Source organism: Camellia sinensis, chromosome 2, assembly GCF_055761805.1.
Source record: "Camellia sinensis isolate YWXY chromosome 2, ASM5576180v1, whole genome shotgun sequence".
Lineage (NCBI taxonomy): Eukaryota > Viridiplantae > Streptophyta > Magnoliopsida > Ericales > Theaceae > Camellia > Camellia sinensis.
Genome location: NC_138962.1, coordinates 205,013,919 through 205,035,132, shown reverse-complemented (window position 1 = coordinate 205,035,132; position 21,214 = coordinate 205,013,919).

Below are 21,214 nucleotides of genomic sequence, written 5' to 3'. Positions count from 1 at the left end.
CACACAACGTTTAAATTTTTAAAAAAAAAAATAGGCATCAAAATATTTACGTCATTCAAAAAAAATTAAGAATTAAATAAACAAATGGCCAAATAACTCATTGATTGAGCATGAACCAAAACAATTTTCTAAAGACAAGACTTGATCTAAGAATTAGCATAAAAATAAATTTGAACTTCATTTCTAGGATACTTTTAATGTTTAATCTAATATAGCTCATATTTATCACAACATAACAAACTATGTATTTATACCCTTTATACTATTATATAAGCAACAATATTATCGCCCCTTTGAGGATTAATGTTCTAATCTATATTTCTAAATTTTTTAAATATAAAAAATACACTTAATTATACTATTGGTTATTTTCATTTTATTGATATTTTTCTTATCATTTTCATTAAATATTGTAATACTCAATATGGTAAGTTTTTAATTTTTGTTTGGTTATAAATGTGGCAAATAATCGACAATAATCTAAGTTGAACAATTTAATCATATCTACAATTTAGGAATTTAAAAATCTTTATATAGAAAGTAAAAAATAAAATAAAAATTTATCCATATTTAACCCATATTTAATCTATATCTAATTTGAAATTTAAAAAATTTTAAAAAGAAAATTCTAAATTAATTGTAGTCTTAAATAATTCTAAAATTTAAAAATATTTATTAAAGATATTAATTAAATATTTTACTTTTAAAATCTAAAAAATATAGGGGGCATCCAAAAAATTAAGAATTTTTTTAGGCATTAAATTTACCACATTCATAAATACAGATGAGACCCAGGTACTTAGTTTTTTGTCTAAAGTGAGAAAATGAAATAAAAAATGGGATTACGCATAGCATTTATCAAATAGAAGGAAAATCCAATTGGATTCAACCTAGACATTTTGTGTATATAAATGAGCTATGAAAGGTAAGGACAAGGATCATAAACAACATAATTTTGACATTCCAAGATATATAATATGAAGAAGTCATTCCTTCTTTTTGCTATCCTAACATTTCAATTGCTTTGCTCAACCACCAATTGCAGGCTTCTCCCATTATATGTGGTTCACATCATCAACAACCTTCCAACCAACTCTGAGCCTTTACGACTGCATTGCCAATCCAAAGACAATGATTTTGGAATGATACACTTGGAAATGCTCAAGAATTTAGTTGGAAATTTATTCCCAACATTATGCAAAACACTCTTTACTTCTATCATTTTCACTGGGAGACCAAAGACAGAAGTTTTGCTGTTTACGATAACAGAATAAACTCTTATTGTGACACTCAATACTTTTAAAGATAGGAACTGCTATTGGAGTGTCAGATAAGACGGATTTTATTTCCGCAATGGTAAGACGACATTTATACCGTGTTTGGTTAGGGGGTTTAGGGAGAGATTTGGAAAGGGAAAGAGAAAAGGTATGTGAAACTATGTGAAATATAGGCATGACTTATTCACATTTCACCTACCTTTACAGTATTAGGAAACTTAATGACTGGACTCCTTAATTGTTTTATTTATTTATTTATGGTATAAGAACTTATGTATCAACTATCATCTTATGCTTGGCTTATCAATAACTTAAATGCAAAATAATAATAAATTTATTTAAATGTTTTTAAAAACCGGCTATCCAAGTCATAAAGTACAGCTTGGTTTATGATTTTATAATTATGGTTTCGATTTGAAATTGAACGGAACCGTTTAAAATGAGTAATTTGTTATGAAATTCTAAACTTTGAGAAGTGGTATGTAATTTCTCAAATCCATAGGAGAAACTTTGTATTTTAAAAAATTTCAAAGGGTTCATTTATAATTTACCCTAAAAAAATTAATACAATTTTTTTCTAAAAATGGCTCCAAACAGAGTACTTTCCATCTATATTACCTAAAGATTTAATAAAAATCGACCAAACTAATTGAACCAAACCGAACTAGCCATATTTGATTTGCTTCTTTAACAAGAATTGGTCTGTTCAATTTTTTAATTTGATTTTTTTCGATTTTTTGTTCGGTGTCGGTTTAAGCACTTTGTGCACCGGATTAAACCAAAATCGATTTCTTCAACATATATTGCATTTATAATATTTATAATCTAATAATCTAATAGTATTAATAAGTATAATAAATTATTAACCTCAATTAATTAATCTTATCATTTCTATAACCTCAATTAATAAACTCTTATTACATATCTTAACTCTAACTTAGGAGGTATTTGGGATGATCTAAATAAACATACTTTTTAATTTTTTACAAAAAAAACGTGAAATATGAGTTAGATCTGAAATGATGCGGTAGAGATGTGATATAACCCAAATAAGATAATGTGCTAAAATAGCATGTGCTATTTTAACGCATGCCAAAGACCTCTTTACTATTCTTGAAACTTTATTATTATTATTATTATTATTATTATTAATATAGCGATCTGGGCGTAGATTCGACCAATTTATTACTTTTGAATCGAAAAACCATATCCGTGACGGTCGTTATTTTCTCCTTATGTTTGGTTTTGGCTTCAAGGGTCGACATCATCCTTGTTGGTGTCGACACTACCTCTTTTTTCTTGCCTTGTTCTGCTCCAAGTGTCGACACCAACTTTGGAGGTATTGACACCATCTTGCTGCTGTGTTCCTAGATCACTACTGAAATTTAGAGTCGACCTTTTCTTGTTGGCCTCAAGGGTCGACACCAGTTTAGGAAGAGTCGACCCTTGTCTACTGTAGAATCTGGGTTTAATTGCTGAAATTTAGTGTCGACACCTTGGGTCCAAGGGTCGACACCTTGTCTGTTACCAGCATTGTCTTTTTGTCAATTCTTCCTAAAGGGTCGACACCACCAGCACAAGGGTCGACCCCTATGAGTTTTTTTTTTTTTTTTTCCAGATTTTAGTTCGGTTTTGGGCCCTACTTCTTAGGGATTTTGAATTGTTCATTTGGGTTGACTTTGAGACTTTGTTTCACTTTAGCCTAGCACTATAAATAGGACCCTCACTTATCATTTTCTTCACTTTATCTTCTTTTTCCTCTCTCTAAACCATGAGTCCCTCTTCTCTCTCTCTAAACTCACTTTTTCGCTCAAAGATCTTCAAATCTACTTACTTAGGAGCATCTCCTCACCTTGCTCCTTTGAGATTAAGTGCAGAGTTTGTCGAAGGCTTGGTTTTGATCATAGCAAATCGTCGTTTCGTCACCATCAATTTTTGGGCTTTTCTTCCTTCTTCCTCTTCTAAGTTTGATTCTCTACATTATTTTATGATTTTTAACCTAGCTATTTGCCTTTATAAAACAAATCTCATGATTGTGGAAGATATTGGACAAACCTAGGGTTTTGGTTTAAAATCAAAGAAGGGGTTTTTAAATGGATGCATTGAAAATGGTTGGGGAGTGAAAATAAGGTTAAGTTGTGATAACATTATTGATTTAGCTACTCGAAATATGTTTTGGAGGAAATTGGGCTTTTGCCTTAGTTGTCTCAAATATTTATTTTGTATAAATAAATAAAATTGATTTTGAAACTATAAAATTGAATTGGTATTGATGAGGAGGGTGGAGTTGGATATGTATTATCACTTACCTCTTGAAATTTGGAAAAGTTTATCTTTATGGAATATAAATTATCTATTTAGAAATATCTACTTTGGCCTATCGAGGAAAGATAGCTATGATTGTTGTAAAAATTGCATCTGAATTAGGAGAATTGAAACTATTTTCTCATTCATTTGTATTGAGCATTCTTTCACACTTATACATTGAAAATGTTTATTGTTTTGAGAAAAATGGTGAATCTGGGAGACATGAATTGTTATGTTGAACTAAGTTGGCCTGAGTGTCCAAGGAGAAAGTCCTGAAAACCGCGCGTATACATGGGTGCCAATGCCGCAGACGAAATTGCCGTGAAATGACAAATAGAAGTGCTTTTATAGCCTACGTTTACATGGGTCCTGGCTTACGGTTTCCTCCAGACGAAATTTCTGGGAAAAGTTGTATTGTTTTGAAATTCGCAGAGTGTGATTCATCGCCCTATTTTCTATTGCAAAGGAAAGGATTTATGAATTATGATATTAATGTGGCATGGCATGGTTTTGGAAAAATACATAAAATATTTTGGCATGAGCATTGTATTTGCATTCACCTTATAGTTTTGTTAAGATTCATATATTATGTTGGATTATTTCTACTGGGTTTTGACTCACCCTATATGGGAAAAACATTTCAGGTGTTGATGATATGCCTCCGCCAAGGCAATAGCTTGGGAGGATTTAGAGTAAGAGTTTCTCTTTTTGTTGCATTTATTTTGTATAGCCAAGGCCTTACAATGTATTGGACCTAGAGTCCACTTTTGTTGTAACCAAGAACTCTCTTGGAAAGTTGTAAATCTTAGGGCATTTATTATTTGTTTTATTTTCATTTCTTATCTCATGCTGTGATATATGCTATAGATTTAGGGATAGGCTTATGAATGTATAATTGCATATGTCACACTTTTGTAACTGAAATTGGATTTAATGAGAGATAATTACTTTATTGTTATTGACATTTATTGACATTATGGACGAATTATTGTAATTATTTTGGGGCGTTACAACTTGGTATCAAAGCGTACCAGATTTGAATACTTTGGGTATGTAGGAAGTGGTTATTACCACAATGAGTTTGTCTCACTTTACAGAGATATTTATACGTGTAGTATGCTTATGTAATAATATGCTTATGTAGATATATGGGTATTAGATTTAGTTCTTAAGATATTGATTGGATCTACGGGTTTCTAGAAGTCCTATTAGAAGAACACTTGATTATTACTATTTCTAATTGGAACTCTGGCAATGCCGTAGGACGGTCATTATCTTGAAAGGAAATTCGTATGTGTTTATGTGATTATGTGCTTATGTGGAGTGAATTACTATTGTCCATCGTATTAGGACACGAGTGAGTTAGCTTCGACACATTTGTAAATATACTAATCTCTTTTGTTACATTCATTAAGATGTCAGGACGTGGACGTGATGGTTGTAGGCATAGTAGGCCTAAAAAGCATGAGATGCCTTTATCGGATAGGATTCCGATGTAAGAAGAAGGGGTTGGTCAGGCCAATGTGGCTGAACCAATTGATCAGCAGGCCATGGGCACTTTGGCCCATGAGATGGCTGGAGCTTTGCGGGAATCCACGAATATTCTCAAGGCTGAGAATCAAGTCCAGGTCCAAGTTATTGAAACAGGGTTGTCCTTCTTGAAGAGGGAGTTCTTCCAGTCTAATCTCGACGAGTTTGTGGGTGACTCTAAAGAGCCTTTGAAAGTGGATGAATGGCTCGAATAGATGGTGAAGACATTTGAGATGCTTGGCATCGAAGATGACGGTTTGAGTATGACCTTGGCATCCTTCCAATTAAAGGGAGATGCAAGTCAATGGTGGAAGTATGCACGTAAGCACATTGGGGTGACTTGAGAGGCCTTTGTCAATGTTTTCCAGGACAAGTTCTTGCCTCCTACTGCTAGGAAGAAGTTGAGAGACCAATTTCTGAAGCTCAAACAGCTTAGTTTGCCAATAGTCGAGTTTGAGGCAGCTTTCACAAGCCTCCCTAGATTTGCACTAGAACTCGTGGAGACAGAAGAATGCTGTTGTATCGAGTTCGAGAAAAGATTGAGGACCGGACTTCTTTTCAAAGTAGTCGAGTTGATGATTAGGGACTACGGACGCCTTGTAGAGGCGGTGGCTTATCTCGAGGCTATAGTTCAGGCTGAGAAGGAACGGATGAGGGGCTCTAGGAAATGTTATGAGGTTCAGGGGGAGAGTTGAGACAGTAAGAGGCAGAGAGGTCCCACTCCACAGCAGTCCCAAGCTGTACAGTCTAGGTCCACCTTTCTTGTGCTGAGTTCGGGTTCAGGGAGATGTAATCCGGAAGGTTTCTTTTGTTACAAATGTGGCCAGTTGGGTCATAAATCTCCAGCTTACCTGCAGAGAGAAGGAGGGCAGCAATCTACACCGCTTACGGCTCGTTCTCAGAGCCAGAGTCAGAAGAGAAGGCAACCACCACTTGTTATTAGTGTGGGCAATTAGGGCATATGAAAAGGTTTTATCCTCAGTTAGGTAGCACACCTAGTGTGTCTAGTTCGAGACAGACATAGAGCCACCAACCTGCACAGTCGGCACAGGCCTTAAAGGCCAATCAGAAAGCCTTTTCAGCCCAGTCAGTGCATCAGACTTATGCTCCGAGGGGTGAGCAGATGGAGCAGAAACCTATATGGTGTGTTTATGTTGTTATTTAGCAAGACTTAGTGTCAGTACCTTCAGTTGTGAAAGGTACCTTCTTGTTATGCAATTCTATTACCAATGTGTTGATTGATACGGGTGCATCCCATTCTTTTATTTCGTCTGCATTTGCATCGGTATGGAGGTTAGAATTGTAAGTTTTGATACTCTATTGGGTATGGACTGGTTGTCATCTTATCGAGCTATCATAGATTGTTACCATCAGAGGGTTACTGTATGTACCTTGAGCGGTGATTGTTTTTATTTTATGGGGGACAGAACCGATATAACTTTATCAACAGTGTATGATCCGCGAGAGTAGAGTGAGGTTAGTTGTCTTTTGGAAAACTTCTTAAGCAATGAGTGTGACGAAGTCCGAGTTGATTTGCCAAGGTTAGTTTGTGAATACACGAACATCTTTCCTGAGGACCTCACTAGTTTACCCCTTCACCGTGAGATTGAGTTCTCTATTGATTTAGTGCTTGGCACGACATCAGTCTCTATGGCACCATATAGATTTGCACCCATTGAAAAAGGATGGTGCCTTGCGGCTTTGTATTGATTATCGGAAGTTGAACCAGGTAACTATTAAGAACAAGTACCCAATGCCTCTCATAGATGATTTGTTTGACCAATTGAAGGGATATTGTTATTTCTCTAAGATAGACTTAAGATTGGGTTATCAACAGTTAAGGGTAAGGGAAGAAGATATCCAGAAAATGGCATTCCGTATGCGATATGGCCATTATGAGTTCCTAGTGATGCCTTTTGGATTAACCAATGCACCAACCGTGTTTATGGATCTAATGAACCGAATCTTCCGAGAGTTCTTAAACCGCTTTGTAATCGTCTTTGTTGATGACATCTTGATTTACTTACCCTCCGAAGAAGAACACGAGGAACACCTGCAAGTTATACTCGAGTTGCTTAGAACCCACAAACTATATGCTAAGTTCGAGAAGTGTGAAATTTGGTTGAAAGAAGCAAAGTTGTCACGCCCCGAAATAATTACAATAATCTATCCACAATATCCAATATATGATAACATCAATAATAAGGTTATCTTCCGTTAATTCAATATGATATACAAAAGAGAAACATATGCATTATATATTCATAAAGCCTAGCATTGAATCTATAGCATATGTTGCTAGTTAAAGGAGAGAAAAGAAGATAAATAGATAAAAATACCCTAAGGGCTTACATATTTCCAAGACGAGGCTTGGTTACAACAAAAGTGGACTTTAAATCCAATACAGTTAAGCCCTTGGCTATACATAACAAAAATAAATAAATAAATAATAAAAGAAGCTCTTACCCCAGATCCTTCCAAACTAGTGTCTTGGCGGAGGCATATCATCAGCACTTGAAATGTTTTTCCCACATAGCAAGTAATCCGTGAAATCCGTAATCCGATCCAGTCCAGTCCAATCCGATAGGTTTGGATTGGTTTTTTGAATCCGCGGTTCGGTTCCGGATTAAAGAATTAAAAATCCGTAGTTTACGGATTGGTTCCGGATTGAACCCCACGGTTCCAGATTGGAACCGATCCGAACCGTATACAAATAGTCTATATTTTTATTATACATCATCCCCCATAGTATCTTCTCTTAATTCTATATAAAATCTAAACTCAAACCTAAAACCGTATAATATTTTCTTTTATTACTCTTGTTTGTTGGTTTTTAGTTTTAAGTTGTAATGGTTTAAATACTTATAGTGAAACCAATTTTCTTATGGTTGTTTAAATTTTAGAACAGTATATCACTATTATAGAAAAATATGTTACTATTGTGAAACTAATATAGCGCTATATTTATATTTTTATAAAATTAAAGTGTTATAAATATATTTTTGTTATTTAATTATGTGAATCCGTGGTCCTAAACCGATCCAATCCGTATTTAAATGGATTGGTTCGGATTGGTTCCATGATTTAAACGGATTGGATTGGTTCTAATTTTTTAAGAACCGTAGATAACGGATTGGTCCTGGTTTTATTCCAATCCGGTCCAATCCGGACCATGCTCACCCCTACATAGGGTGAGCCAAAACCCAGCGAAGATAATCTAACAGAATATATGGATCTTAGCAAAGATATAAGCATAATAAGTACATACAATGCCCGTGATAAAATCATTTATAACTTTTGTACAAAATCATGCTATGTCGAATTCAAGTTTAATCCATGTTATCTCAATTCATGAGTCCTTTCCATTCTATTCAGCCAACTAAGTTGAGGATACAACTCAGTGGATCTCTAATCAATACAATCATCATACAAAACACTTCTGTCTGCCATTTACGGATATTTCATCTGCGAAAATCGGCACCCATGTATATCATAGTTTTTGGGACTTTCACCCTGAACACTCCAGCCAACTTAATTCAATGGAGTATATCCAATTTCTCCTTCCAAATATGGAGTACATCCCATTTCTTCCCTCAAGCATCATACATGTGTAATGTATTTAAGATGTGACAAGGCTCAATATAAATAGATAAGAAAATTAGGTTTAATTCTCCTAATTCTCATGTAATTTCTATAACAATCATAGCTATCCTTCATTGATTGCCCAAAACAGATATTTTTAAACAGATATACCAATTTCATCAAAGATACACTTTTCCAAAATCTCAAAATGGGAGTAATGATACATATCCAACTCCACCATCATCATTATCATCATTTCAATTTCACAATTTCCATATCAATTTCATTTTCTCTTTACAATCTCAAATATTCACATTTTTGGACAAAAACCCCTATTTTACATTTTAATTCCAAATCCTAGGTTTTTGACAAAAACCACCAAAACGCCATAATCTTTTGGAATAGCAAATAGCTAAGGTAAAACCCATAGAAGAGTATAGAAAATCCCTACCTCAAACTTAGAAGAGTGAGAATGAAGAAAAGCCCAAAAGTTAATAGTGACGAAACAACGATTTGCTTTGATCAAAACAAAGCTCTTGACAAGCTCTACACTTAATCTTAAATGAGCAAGGTGAAGAGATGCTTCCAAGTGAGTAGATCTAAAGATCTTTGAGCAAATAAGTGATTTTATAGAGAAAGTGTGTGTCTCACGATTTAGAGAGGGGAAAGAGAAGAAAAAGTGAAGAAAAGGTTAAGTGAATGACCTATTTATAGTGCTAGGTCAAAGTGGAATGAAGTCCCAAAGTCAACCCAAAAGAACAAGTCAAAATCCCCAAGAAGTAGGGCCCAAAACCGACTAAAAAGCTGGAAACAGAGTCACAGGGGTTGACCCCTACAACAGTGGTGTCGATCTTTAAGAAGAAAAGCTAGGACACTTGTGTTTGGCTGCAAGCAAGGTGTCAACACCTCCCAGACTGGTGTCGACACTAAATTTAAGCAAGCAAACCCCAGATTCTGCAATAGACAAGGGTCAAAACCTCTCAAACTGGTGTCGACCCCGAAGGCCAACAATAAAAGACAAGTGTCGACACCTCCAAAGCTGGTGTCGACACTAAATTTCAATAGCTATTCCAAGAACACAGCAGCAAAATGATGTCAACCCTTACAATACTGGTGTCAACCCTTGGAGCTTAACAAATAAGAGATAATGGGGTAGTGTCGACCCCAACAAGGGCGTTATCGAGAACTGAAGCTAAAACCAAATATGAAGAGAAAAGAACGACCACCACAAATATGGTTTCCCGGATTTAAAAATAATAAATGGATCGGGTCTAAGCCCAGATCCCTATAAAAGTTCTTAAGCCATGTGGTATCCGGGGGAGGAGTGACTGTAGATTCATCCAAGATAGAAGCAGTACAAAATTGAGAACAACCTAAGAATACTTTCAAAATCCGTAGTTTCTTGGGATTGGTTGGGTATTATCGTAGATTTGTGAAAGATTTCTCTAGATTAGCTTTACCATTGACTAGACTGACGAGAAAAGTAATCAAGTTTGTATGAAATGAGATTTTTGAGAAGTCATTTCAAGAGCTTAAGGTTAGACTTACCACTACTCCAGTATTGATTATTCCGGAGAGGGGTTTGGGCTATTCGGTATATTGTGATGCCTTACGGGAAGGTTTGGATTGTGTTTTGATACAAGAGGGGAAGGTAGTAGCCTATAGCTCACAACAGTTGAAAACACATGAGAAGAACTACCCTACTCATGACCTAGAGTTAACAGCAGTGATCTTTTCCTTGAAGATTTAGAGGCATTATGGAGAGAAGTTTGAAATGTTTTCTGATCACAAGAGTCTAAAATATCTATTTACACAGAAAGACTTGAATCTGACGCAGATGAGGTGAATGGAGTTTATAGAAGATTATGACTTTGAGTTGCATTATCATCCAGGAAAGGCCAATGTAGTGGCCGATGCCTTGAATAGGAAATCCATTAGCAATGTAACATGTATCGCCATCTCAGTGTGGGAGATGTTGGGTACTATTGGTGAGTTTGACTTGTATCTTGGCAAGTCCATTGAGTTTACAACCTTATTTTCAGTAATTGCACCACCTACACTTGTGAACCGAGTGATAGAAGTGCAGAAGAGTGATCTTGAGGTAGAAAGGCTTGAGCGTATCTGGGAGAAGATCTCTTGTGGAAGGTAGAGAAAGGCTTGAGCGTATATTCTGACTTGAGTGTTAGATACCTTAACCGTCTTTTCATGCTAGAGTCTTGCCGAGAGGAAGTACTCCAAGAGTTTAACCACTTACGCGTTGCGGTGTACCCGGGAGGCACAAAAATGTATCACGACCTTAGTCGCCAGTTTTGGTAGAGGGGAATGAAAAAGGATGTAGCCGTATTTGTATCGAGGTGCCTTATTTATCAACAAGTAAAGGCCGAACATCAGAGGCTAACAAGTTTGTTGTAACCCTTACCTATAGCTGAGTGGAAGTGGGAGCTTATCACGATGGATTTTGTTGTAGGTCTTCCGAGGACTCAACGGGATAGTGATGCGATTTAGGTAAGTTGACTGGTTAACCAAGTCGGCGCACTTTGTACCTATCCGCGTGAGTGACTCAGTAGATTATCTAGTCGACCTTTATATTAGGGACATAGTGAGAGTTCATGGGGTCCTTATGACTATTGTTTCGGATAGAGATCTGCGATTTACAGCTCGATTGTGATAGAGCCTACAGAATGCCTTGGGTACCAGGTTGACTTTTAGTACCGCCTATTATCCTTAGACCGACGGACAGTCGGAACGTACTATTCACATCCTTGAGGATATGTTTCAAGGTTGTGTCATTGACTTTAAGAGGTCGTGAGAAAGACACTTGCCCTTAATGGAGTTTGCCTATAACAACAGCTTCCAATCAAGTATTGGCATGGCACTATTTGAGGCCTTGTATGGCCGACCATGTAGATCTCTTGTGTGTTGGGCCGAGGTGGGTGATGCACCAATGTGGGGTCCAGAGTTAATCCGAGAAACGACGAAGAAAGTTACACTTATTCGTGAGAGATTGGCTACGGCCCAGAGTCGCCAGAAAAGTTATGTTGATCGTAAGAAGAGACCTTTGTCTTTTGAGGTAGGAGATCACGTCTTCCTGAAAATATCACCTAAATGGGGTTTGATGAGGTTTGGAAAAAGTTAAAAGTTGTCTCATAGGTTTATTGGGCTTTTTGAGATCCTAGAGTAGATTGGAGAGGTAGCTTATCGCTTGGCCTTGCCACCACAACTTTCCGGAGTTCATGATATATTTCATATTTGTATACTTTGGAAGTATGAGCCGGATCCACCGCACGTGTTGGATTGGACCAACTTAGAGGTAGATGGGGATGCCTCGTATGAAGAGAGACCGATGAGAGTCTTGGATACTCGAGACCAAGTTTTGCGAGGCAAGACAATTCTCTTGGTTAAAGTATTGTGGCGACATCACGGAATTGAGGACGCAACTTAGAAACATGAGTTGGAAGTTCGTAAGAAGTATCCAAACTTATTTGCTAATGTTTGAGCATGTATTGAAACTTTTGTTATGTTGATTTAATATAAACATTGTATATGTTTTGAAAATGTGAATTGTATATTCAGTATTGGGAACTTGTTTATCATGTTGATGAGAATGGATGGCCAGTGGATGGGTCATGGTGATGAATTGAAATTACTGTCATTGTGTAATTGGTTTAAACTTGGTTTCAAATGTTTGGTTTTAATTTCAGGATGGAATTTCATAAGAGGGGGAGGTTATAGTGATCCGAGCTTAAACCCAACCCATTTATTACTTTTAAATCCGGGAAACCATATCCCTAACAGTCGTTCTTTTCTCCTTATGTTTGGTTTTGGCTTCAAGGGTCGACACTCTTCTTGTTGGTGTCGACACTGCCTCTTTTTCCTTGTCTTGTTCTGCTCCGAGTGTCGACACCAACTTTGGAGTTGTCAACACCATCTTGCTGCTATGTTCCTAGATCACTATTAAAATTTAGGATCGACACTTACCTTTGTTAGTGTCGACACTTGCCTTTTCTTGTTGGCCTCAAGGGTTGACACCAGTCTGGGAAGGGTCGACCCTTGTATATTGCAGAATCTGGGTTTAGTTGCTGAAATTTAGTGTCGACACCTTGGGTCCAAGGGTCGACACCTTGTCTACTACTAGCATTGTCTTTTTGTCAATTCTTCCTGAAGGGTCGACACCACCAACACAAAGGTCGACCCTTGTGAGTTTTTTTTTTTTTTTTTTTTCAGATTTTAGTTTGGTTTTAGGCCCTACTTCTTGGGAATTTTGACTTGTTCATTTGGGTTGACTTTGGGACTTTGTTTCACTTTAGCCTAGCACTATAAATAGGGCCCCTCACTTACCATTTTCTTCACTTTATCTTCTCTTTTCCCTTTCTAAATCGTGAGTCCCTCTTCTCTCTCTCTCACTCTCTCTCTTTCTCTCTCTCTCTAAACTCATTTTTTTGCTCAAAAATCTTCAGATCTACTCACTTAGGAGCATCTCCTCACCTTACTCCTTTGAGATTAAATGTAGAGCTTGTCGAGGGTTTCATTTTGATCAGAGCAAATCGTCGTTTCGTCACTGTCAACTTTTGGGCTTTTCTTTCTTCTTCCTCTTCTAAGTTTGAGGTAGGAATTCTCTACACTATTTTATGATTTTTAACCTACCTATTTGCCTTTATAAAACAAATCTCATGATTTTGGAGGATTTTGGACAAATCTAGGGTTTTGGTTTAAAATCAAAGAAGAGATTTTTAAATGGATGTATTGAAAATGGTTAGGGAATGGAAATATGGTTAAGTTGTGATAACATTATTGATTTAACTACTCGAAATATGTTTTGGAGGAAATAGGGCTTTTGCCCTAGTTGTCTCAAATATTTATTTTGTATAAATAAATGAAATTAACGTTGAAATTATGAAATTAAATTGGTATTGATAAGGAGGGTGTAGTTGGATATATATTATCACTCACCTTTTGAAATTTGGAAAAGTTTATCTTTATGGAATATAAATTATCTATTTAGAAATATCTGTTTTAGGCAATCAGTGGAGGATAATTATAATTATTGTAGAAATTGCATGTGAATGAAGAGAATTGAAACTATTTTCTCATTCATTTGCATTGAACATTGTTTCACACTTATACATTGAAAATGTTTATTAGTTTGAGAAAAATGGTGAATCTAGGAGACATGAATTGTAATGTTGAACTAAGTTGGCCTAAGTGTCCAGGGTGAAAGTCTCGAAAACCGCGAGTATACATGGGTGCTGATCCCACGGATGAAATTTCCATGAAATGGCAAATAGTAATGCTTTTATAGCCTTTTACATGGGTCCCGACTTACAGTTTCCTCCGGACGAAATTTTCAGGAAAGGTTGTATTATTTTGAAATTCCCAGAGTGTAATTCACTATCCTATTTTCTATTGCAAAGGAAAGGATTTATGAATTATAATATTAATGTGGCATGGCATGGTTTTGGAAAAGAGACAAAATGTTTTGGCATGAGCATTGCATATGCATTCACCTTATAACTTTATTAAGATTCATATATTGTAATTGATTATTTCTACTACGTTTTGGCTCACCCTATGTGGGAAAAACATTTTAGATGTTGATGATATGCCTCCACTAAGGCAGTAGCTTGGGAGGATTTGGAGCAAGAGTTTCTCTTTTTGTTGTATTTATTTTGTATAGCCAAGGGTTTAAAATATTCGACCTAGAGTCCACTTTTGTTGTAATTAAGAACTATCTTGGAAAGTTGTAAGCCTTTAGGGTATTTATTATTTGTTTTATTTTCAGTTCTTATCTCATGTTGTGATATATGCTATAGATTCAGGGATAGGCTTATGAATGTATAATTGCATATGTCACACTTTTGTAAACTGATATTAGATTTAATGAGAGATAATTACTTTATTGTTATTGACATTATGGATGGATTATTGTAATTATTTTGGAACGTTACAATTAATCAAGGAATTAAAAATAAATAAATTAAATAGATGAATTGGATATGTTTGAAGTGGTGGACAAATAGCTAATTCAATATGTGGAAGGTAAAAAGATTATACACCGGGAATGCGAGACAAGATGACCTCTCGTTTACTCTGCAAAGAGAAACCAATTGGTCAGTGATCACTCCTGACCAGATATGGTCAAGAGGACCATCCGACAATCAAGTTAGAAATTGGCTATATAATATTTATTTATGGAGATTGAAATTCTATTTTTTTCTTGCTTACCACTTGCTTCTCCTTACTCTTCATTTTATAGTGTTATTGTCTCGGCCTTGATCGTTGCATTGGCATCTTCATCTAAGGACTCTACTTACTTCCAAACTTTGGTCGGGCAAATGGCCAAGTTGCTTTGATCCTTTGCCGTTGGATTACATTAATGTGTGCGACTTAGATTATGTCAGGTTTCTAAGGGACAGCTTGCCGATTGTCTCATCTGTTCGATCAGATTCATCGAATAGTCATTTCGTTTGTATAGGTCAAGCCTATGCACTTATCTCTGACGATTGTGATCTTTATCGTCGATTGTGAATGAATCTAACGACATTCCTACAGTTTGCAGATCCCCTTCTAAAAGGCAATTTACTCAAGCTTTAGTCACATGACATTGTTCCTTCGTTCGTCAGACTTATCAATGATTTGAGCCTTTCTTGATTCGGGTTACTGGGATGGACTTGAATTTTGAAATTTGGGCTAATACGTCTGGTCTTTGGGCCAATGTTTTTACCCCTCCACGTAATATTTTTACATAGATTAGATACTATTCTAAAAAATAATACAAATTTGAAAGTTCTAGATTGATTAAACCGTACTGAACCGAATCAAATAATTTCAATTGGTGCGATTTGATAGGAAAAACGATCTCTATCAATACTTAAAATGATAAAACCAATCTGCTTGTTTGGTTTCGTTTTTCTGAAAACAATTTTCAGAAAATTCTACTTTCTTATTTTTTGTATTTTTTTGTTTTTATTGATTTTTTTTAATATTTTAAGCAAGTTATTTTAATTTTTAGACACACTTAACATAAATACACAAAAAGTATAATTTTTGTGAAAAAAATCTTTTAAAAATTCAATAAATACCAAAAATACAAAAAAAAAAACCAAAAAATTAGTATATTTTTCGTATTTTTATGTATTTGTTAATTTTTTAAAATATTTTTTCACAAATTTTTTACTTTTTAGATACATCTAAGTAAAATGCATCTAAAAAAGTAAGAAAAATATTTAAAATTTTAAAAACATTTACTAAAAACAAAAAAACACAAAAAATAAAAAAATCAATTTTCAAAAAACTTAATTCAAAAAATTCAAACCAAACCCACTGAATATTATCAATACAAAATTTTACCTAAGGTCTTGTTTGTCATAACCTAAAAAAGTCAAAAAGTCACTATCCTATTTAAGTCCTGACATAGGTGAGCCTATAAGAGCTTTTGGCCCATCACTTAGAACCCAATACATAATTCAAACACTAAAGCTCAACATTGCTGGAGCTCAACGTGGCATTAAGGACCAATGACTCCTAAACACGTGTCAAAAGAAGAACCAGCCACATAAGCAGACAAAGATCCTGCAAAGTTATTACACTACACATCAGCCATTAATGAGTTTCCTTGCAGCATTTATGGCGATAACTCCTCCCCGTCGAAACAAGAAAGGCCTCACCATGAACAAGGCAGGCTAGAACATAGCCTTTCGGCCAACGTGACAAGTCGGAAGGGACAAGGAAATGATTAGCAGAGAATCTAAGTAGGTTTCTAAGACAAGGAAAAGGTTAAGTTCTTGATCACCACCCCATCTCTAGATTCGATCACTCTCACTTCTCTAACTTGTTCGTCGGAGGGTTCGCTAGGGGACTCCCCGTTCCCCGTTGAACTCTTGTGCAGGTTTCTCGGTGGGCTCAACACCCGGGCAACGGTGTGGGAAGCATGGATCAATCCGACCCGTTCCATCTGGAGTTCAGAGTATCATCAGTTGGCGCCGTATGTGGAAAGCTTTTCACTACGCGTGGCAACTGTGCTCATTGTCGCCGGAGACCCATTCCTGATAATCCTTGCCTGCCATCCCCTAAGGTGGATGGTCACAACTAGATCCATGGCTTCTCAACACAACGCTGCCGACCCCCAAGCCGACCCTCCTAACCCAAACAACCCACCACAGTATTTCACAGAACTCATCAACAGCATTAACCGCCTGGCCGAGCAAAACCAAGCATTGATCAATGCTTTGCTCCAACGAGACCTTCTTATGCCTCCTACACCACCTCAAGATATCCCTCCAAATCGATAACGAGCCCCGAGCCATCCCATCTAACAATCCTACCCATCCAACTTGGAGGGCTTGAGACCCCCTCCCTAGGATATGAACCCGCCACCTCAGGCCCCACATCCATCGGTCCAAACACCAGCCCCCGAGGGAGAGGCCAGTAACGTCCAGTCTCCATTGCATTCCGGTGGTGACAACGTTCCTCTTTGGGATGCGGAACTCTGAGCCATGAAACTCCAGCTTCAAGGAGTCATGTAGAACATACAGAATAAACCTTCCACCACAGCCAACTCACCATTTGTTGCCTCCATTAGGGACAAACCCCTACCCCTTAAGTTCAAAATGCCCTCGATCGACTTTTTCAACGGCACAACGGACCCGGTCAACCACTTGGAGACTTGCAGGACCCTTATGATCCTCCATGCATTCCCTGATGAGATCATGTATCGGGCTTTCCCCGTGACACTTAAGGGGTCGGCCCGACTGTGGTTTGGTCAGCTGCTGACAGACTCTGTCTCTACTTTTCAACACCTAAATGACTCATTTCTCAGCCACTTCATTGGTGCCTAGCACCAACGGTGTCCGACAACTCTACTCCTCAACATCCGTCAGACGGAAGGGGAGTCGCTGCGCAGCTTCGTCACCCACTTCAACACCGAAGCCTTGCAGGTGGCAGAAAACAATGACAAGGTCATTCTCACGGCTTGCATAGCCGGTCTACAATCATCTGATTCCCTTTTCTCCCTCTCAAAAAATCCTCCAACCTCCATGGCAACCCTCCTCTCTAAAGTCCAAAAATATATGAACGTCGAAGATTCCCTAGCCGCCCGGCAAGACTCCACAACCAAAAACCCTACCCCCAGAGAGAAGAGAAAGGACTCTGAAACCAAAACCACCCAGTACACACAACAAACACCTCAGTATATTGACCAACCTACCCGGGCTGACCGGTCAACACCTGCCCGACCGCCCGGCCGGTTCGAACGGTACACTCCCCTCAATTTCCCCATGGAGCAAGTCTTGAACTAGATCCAACGTGATTATCACCTGAAATGGCCACAACCATCGCGGTCTCTTTCCAACCGGCGAGACTAGTCCAAGTACTGTCGTTTCCATCAGGACCACGGCCACAATACCGAGGAGTGTGTTAACCTTAAAGACCAGGCCGAGAGCTTGATACGCCAGGGGCGCCTCAGTCGGTTCGCGGCGGCCTGCCCTCACCAACGGCCAAGGACCGAACCTACCAAAAACAACCACCAACACACCCCTCCTCGACGAGCCGCCCAGCCTAACCAAGGCAATGATCGACCCCCACAGCAACCCCGAGCACAAGGCAACCCTGTCCCTTCAGTTGGAGAGATCAAATTTATAGCCGGCAGGCTGGCATATGGTGGACCATTCCGTTCGGCCCAACGAACAGAACTCAGAAAAATCCGGCAGGGCACCGATAAGGAGGTCGCGACATTGGACCGCCCCTTCAAACACCCCAAGCAGTGGATGGAGCCCATCACCTTTACGGTGGCTGATTGCACAGGCATCCGTTACCTCCATGACGACCCCCTCGTCATCTCTGTTCTCCTGTCCAATTACAAAGTCAGGCGGGTGCTTGTCGAAAATGGTAGCTCTTCAGACATTATCTTCCTAAACACCTATCGCCAGCTTAAGGTTGGAGAAGAAAGTTTGTCCCCTCTCCAAACACCATTGGTCGGTTTCACTGGGAATAGGGTGACCTCCATAGGCTCCATCGACCTCCCCATTACCATCGGAGAGTACCCAAGGCAGACCACTAAGTTGCTCACTTTCCTCGTCATCAACTGTCCCTCTACTTATAAAATCATCCTCGGTCGTGCCGCCCTTAACACTTTTCAAGCTGTCACATCCACATGCCATATGGCCATGAAATTTCCTACTGACCTTGGAGTCGGAACCGCGAGGGGAGAGCAGACTGTGGCTAGAGAATGCTACGTCGCTTCACTCAAAGAGGTCAAGCTGAAGGAGACTATGATCATCGAAGGACTCGACGCAAGAGACGAAGATGAGTTAGTCAAAGGGGAACCAGTGGAAGAACTTGTTGAAGTCCCCATCGACCCCACCAACCCAACAAAAACAGTCAAGATCGGCAGCTAACTATCCCCCCAGGCCAAGTCCGACCTTACAACCCTCCTGACTGAGCACAATGATGTGTTTTCCTGGACCCATTCCGACGTGCTGGGTATCGATCCCTCCTTCATCACTCATCGTCTCAGCATCAAGCCCCATTTTCGACCCTTCCGCCAGAAGCAGCGCATCTTTCACTCGGAACGCAATGCCCTTATTGCTTCTAAGGTAGATAAGCTACTGAAGGCACAGTTTGTCAAAAACGTGGACTACCCTAGATGGCTGTCAAATGTGATTCTGGTCCGTAAAAACAACGGTAAATGGCGACTCTGTGTCAACTACTCCGACCTCAATCAAGCTTGCCCCAAAGATAGTTATCCCCTTCCTCGCATAGATCTGCTGGTCGACGCCACGGCCGGACATCAAATGCTCAGTTTCATGGACTCCTTCTCTAGCTACAATCAATTCTAATGCACCTGTCTGACCAGGAACACACCTCCTTCATCACTGACCGAAGAACCTACCACTATCGCGTCATGCCATTTGGGTTGAAAAATGCCGGAGCAACTTATCAACGGTTAGTCAACGCTGTTTTTCATCACCAGATAGGTCGAAACATGGAAGTGTACGTCGATGACATGCTTGTCAAGAACAAACTCTCCTCTGATCATCTGGCAAACTTGCGGGAGACTTTCGACACCCTACGAAAGTTTCAGATGAAGCTGAATCCGGAGAAATGCGCCTTCGGCGTTGGATCTGGAAAATTCTTGGGTTTTATGGTCAGTCAAAGGGGCATCGAGGCTAACCCCGAGAAGATCAAGGCTCTAATAGAAATGCAGTCACCCAAAATAGTTAAAGAGTTTCAAAGGCTTACAGGCAGAGTCATCGCCCTTAACCGTTTTATTTCCTGCGCAACAGACAAATGCCTCCCCTTTTTTAAAGTGCTTCGGCAGGCTTTTGAGTGGACGACCGAATCTGAAGAGGCCTTTCAAGAATTAAAACAGTGCATGGCCAACCCCCCGCTACTCTCTCAGGCGCTCACAGGTGAGCCCTTTTTTCTCTACTTAGCCGTATCGAACAGTGCAGTCAGTGCGGCCCTCGTCAAGAAGGACAGGTCAGTCCAGCGTCCAGTTTATTACATCAACCGGGCTCTCAAGGGAGCAGAATAGAACTACCCATTGCTGGAAAAAAATGGCCTTGGCCTTGGTCATAGCCTCAAGACGACTCCGACCTTACTTCCAAGCCCACTCCATAGTGGTCCTCACTGACCAACCTTTGAAGAAGATAATGCAACAACCAGAGTTGTCCGGTAGACTTATGCAATGTTCAGTCGAGCTCAACCAATTTGAAATCTTCTACCGACCTCGAATAGCGATCAAAGGGCAGACTGTCACCGATTTTATCTTGGAATTCACCAATCCCGCTCCAGCCACGACCCCCCGCCCCGGCAACTCAACACCGAGACTGAAGATCCCCATTCTTAGACCCTCAACGTCGATGGATCATCCCGCAAACAAGGAAGTGGGGGTGGTCTCATCCTCACCGCCCTCGAGGGTGGTTATTTCAAATGTGCTCTTTTTTCTTGTTCGACGCTAGCAATAATGAGGCCGAATATGAGGCCTTGATAGCAGGTCTCCGCCTGGTCAGAGACATTGGTGTCAGCCATATTCAGGTTTTCAGCGATTCTCAACTGATCGTCGGGCAAATTACGGGGGAATTCGACGCAAATGAGGGCACAATGTGAGCTTACAGGGATATTGCACTCCCCCTTGTTCTCCTTTACAACACTTTCCACATCAAACACATCCCTCAGTCAGAAAACTCCAAGGCAGATGAATGGCTCAATTAGCTTCGGCCGACCAGTCAAACCTCAGCCGTGGCGTCTGTCTTGAATACCTGGCCCACCCGGCTATTTCATCAAACCAGCAGGAGGTCCACTTTCTCCAAAATGAACCTATCTCTTGGGCGGCAGACATCCTTCTATTTTTCACAAGCGAGGAATTGCTAGACGATAAACAGCAAGCCGCCAAAGTCCAGGCCCGGTCATCCAATTACATTCTCATCAGTGAACTCCTCTACAAATGCGGATTTTCACGACCATACCTCAGATGCTCAATCTTGCACAAGTGACCTATGTAATGAGGGAGGTCCATGAGG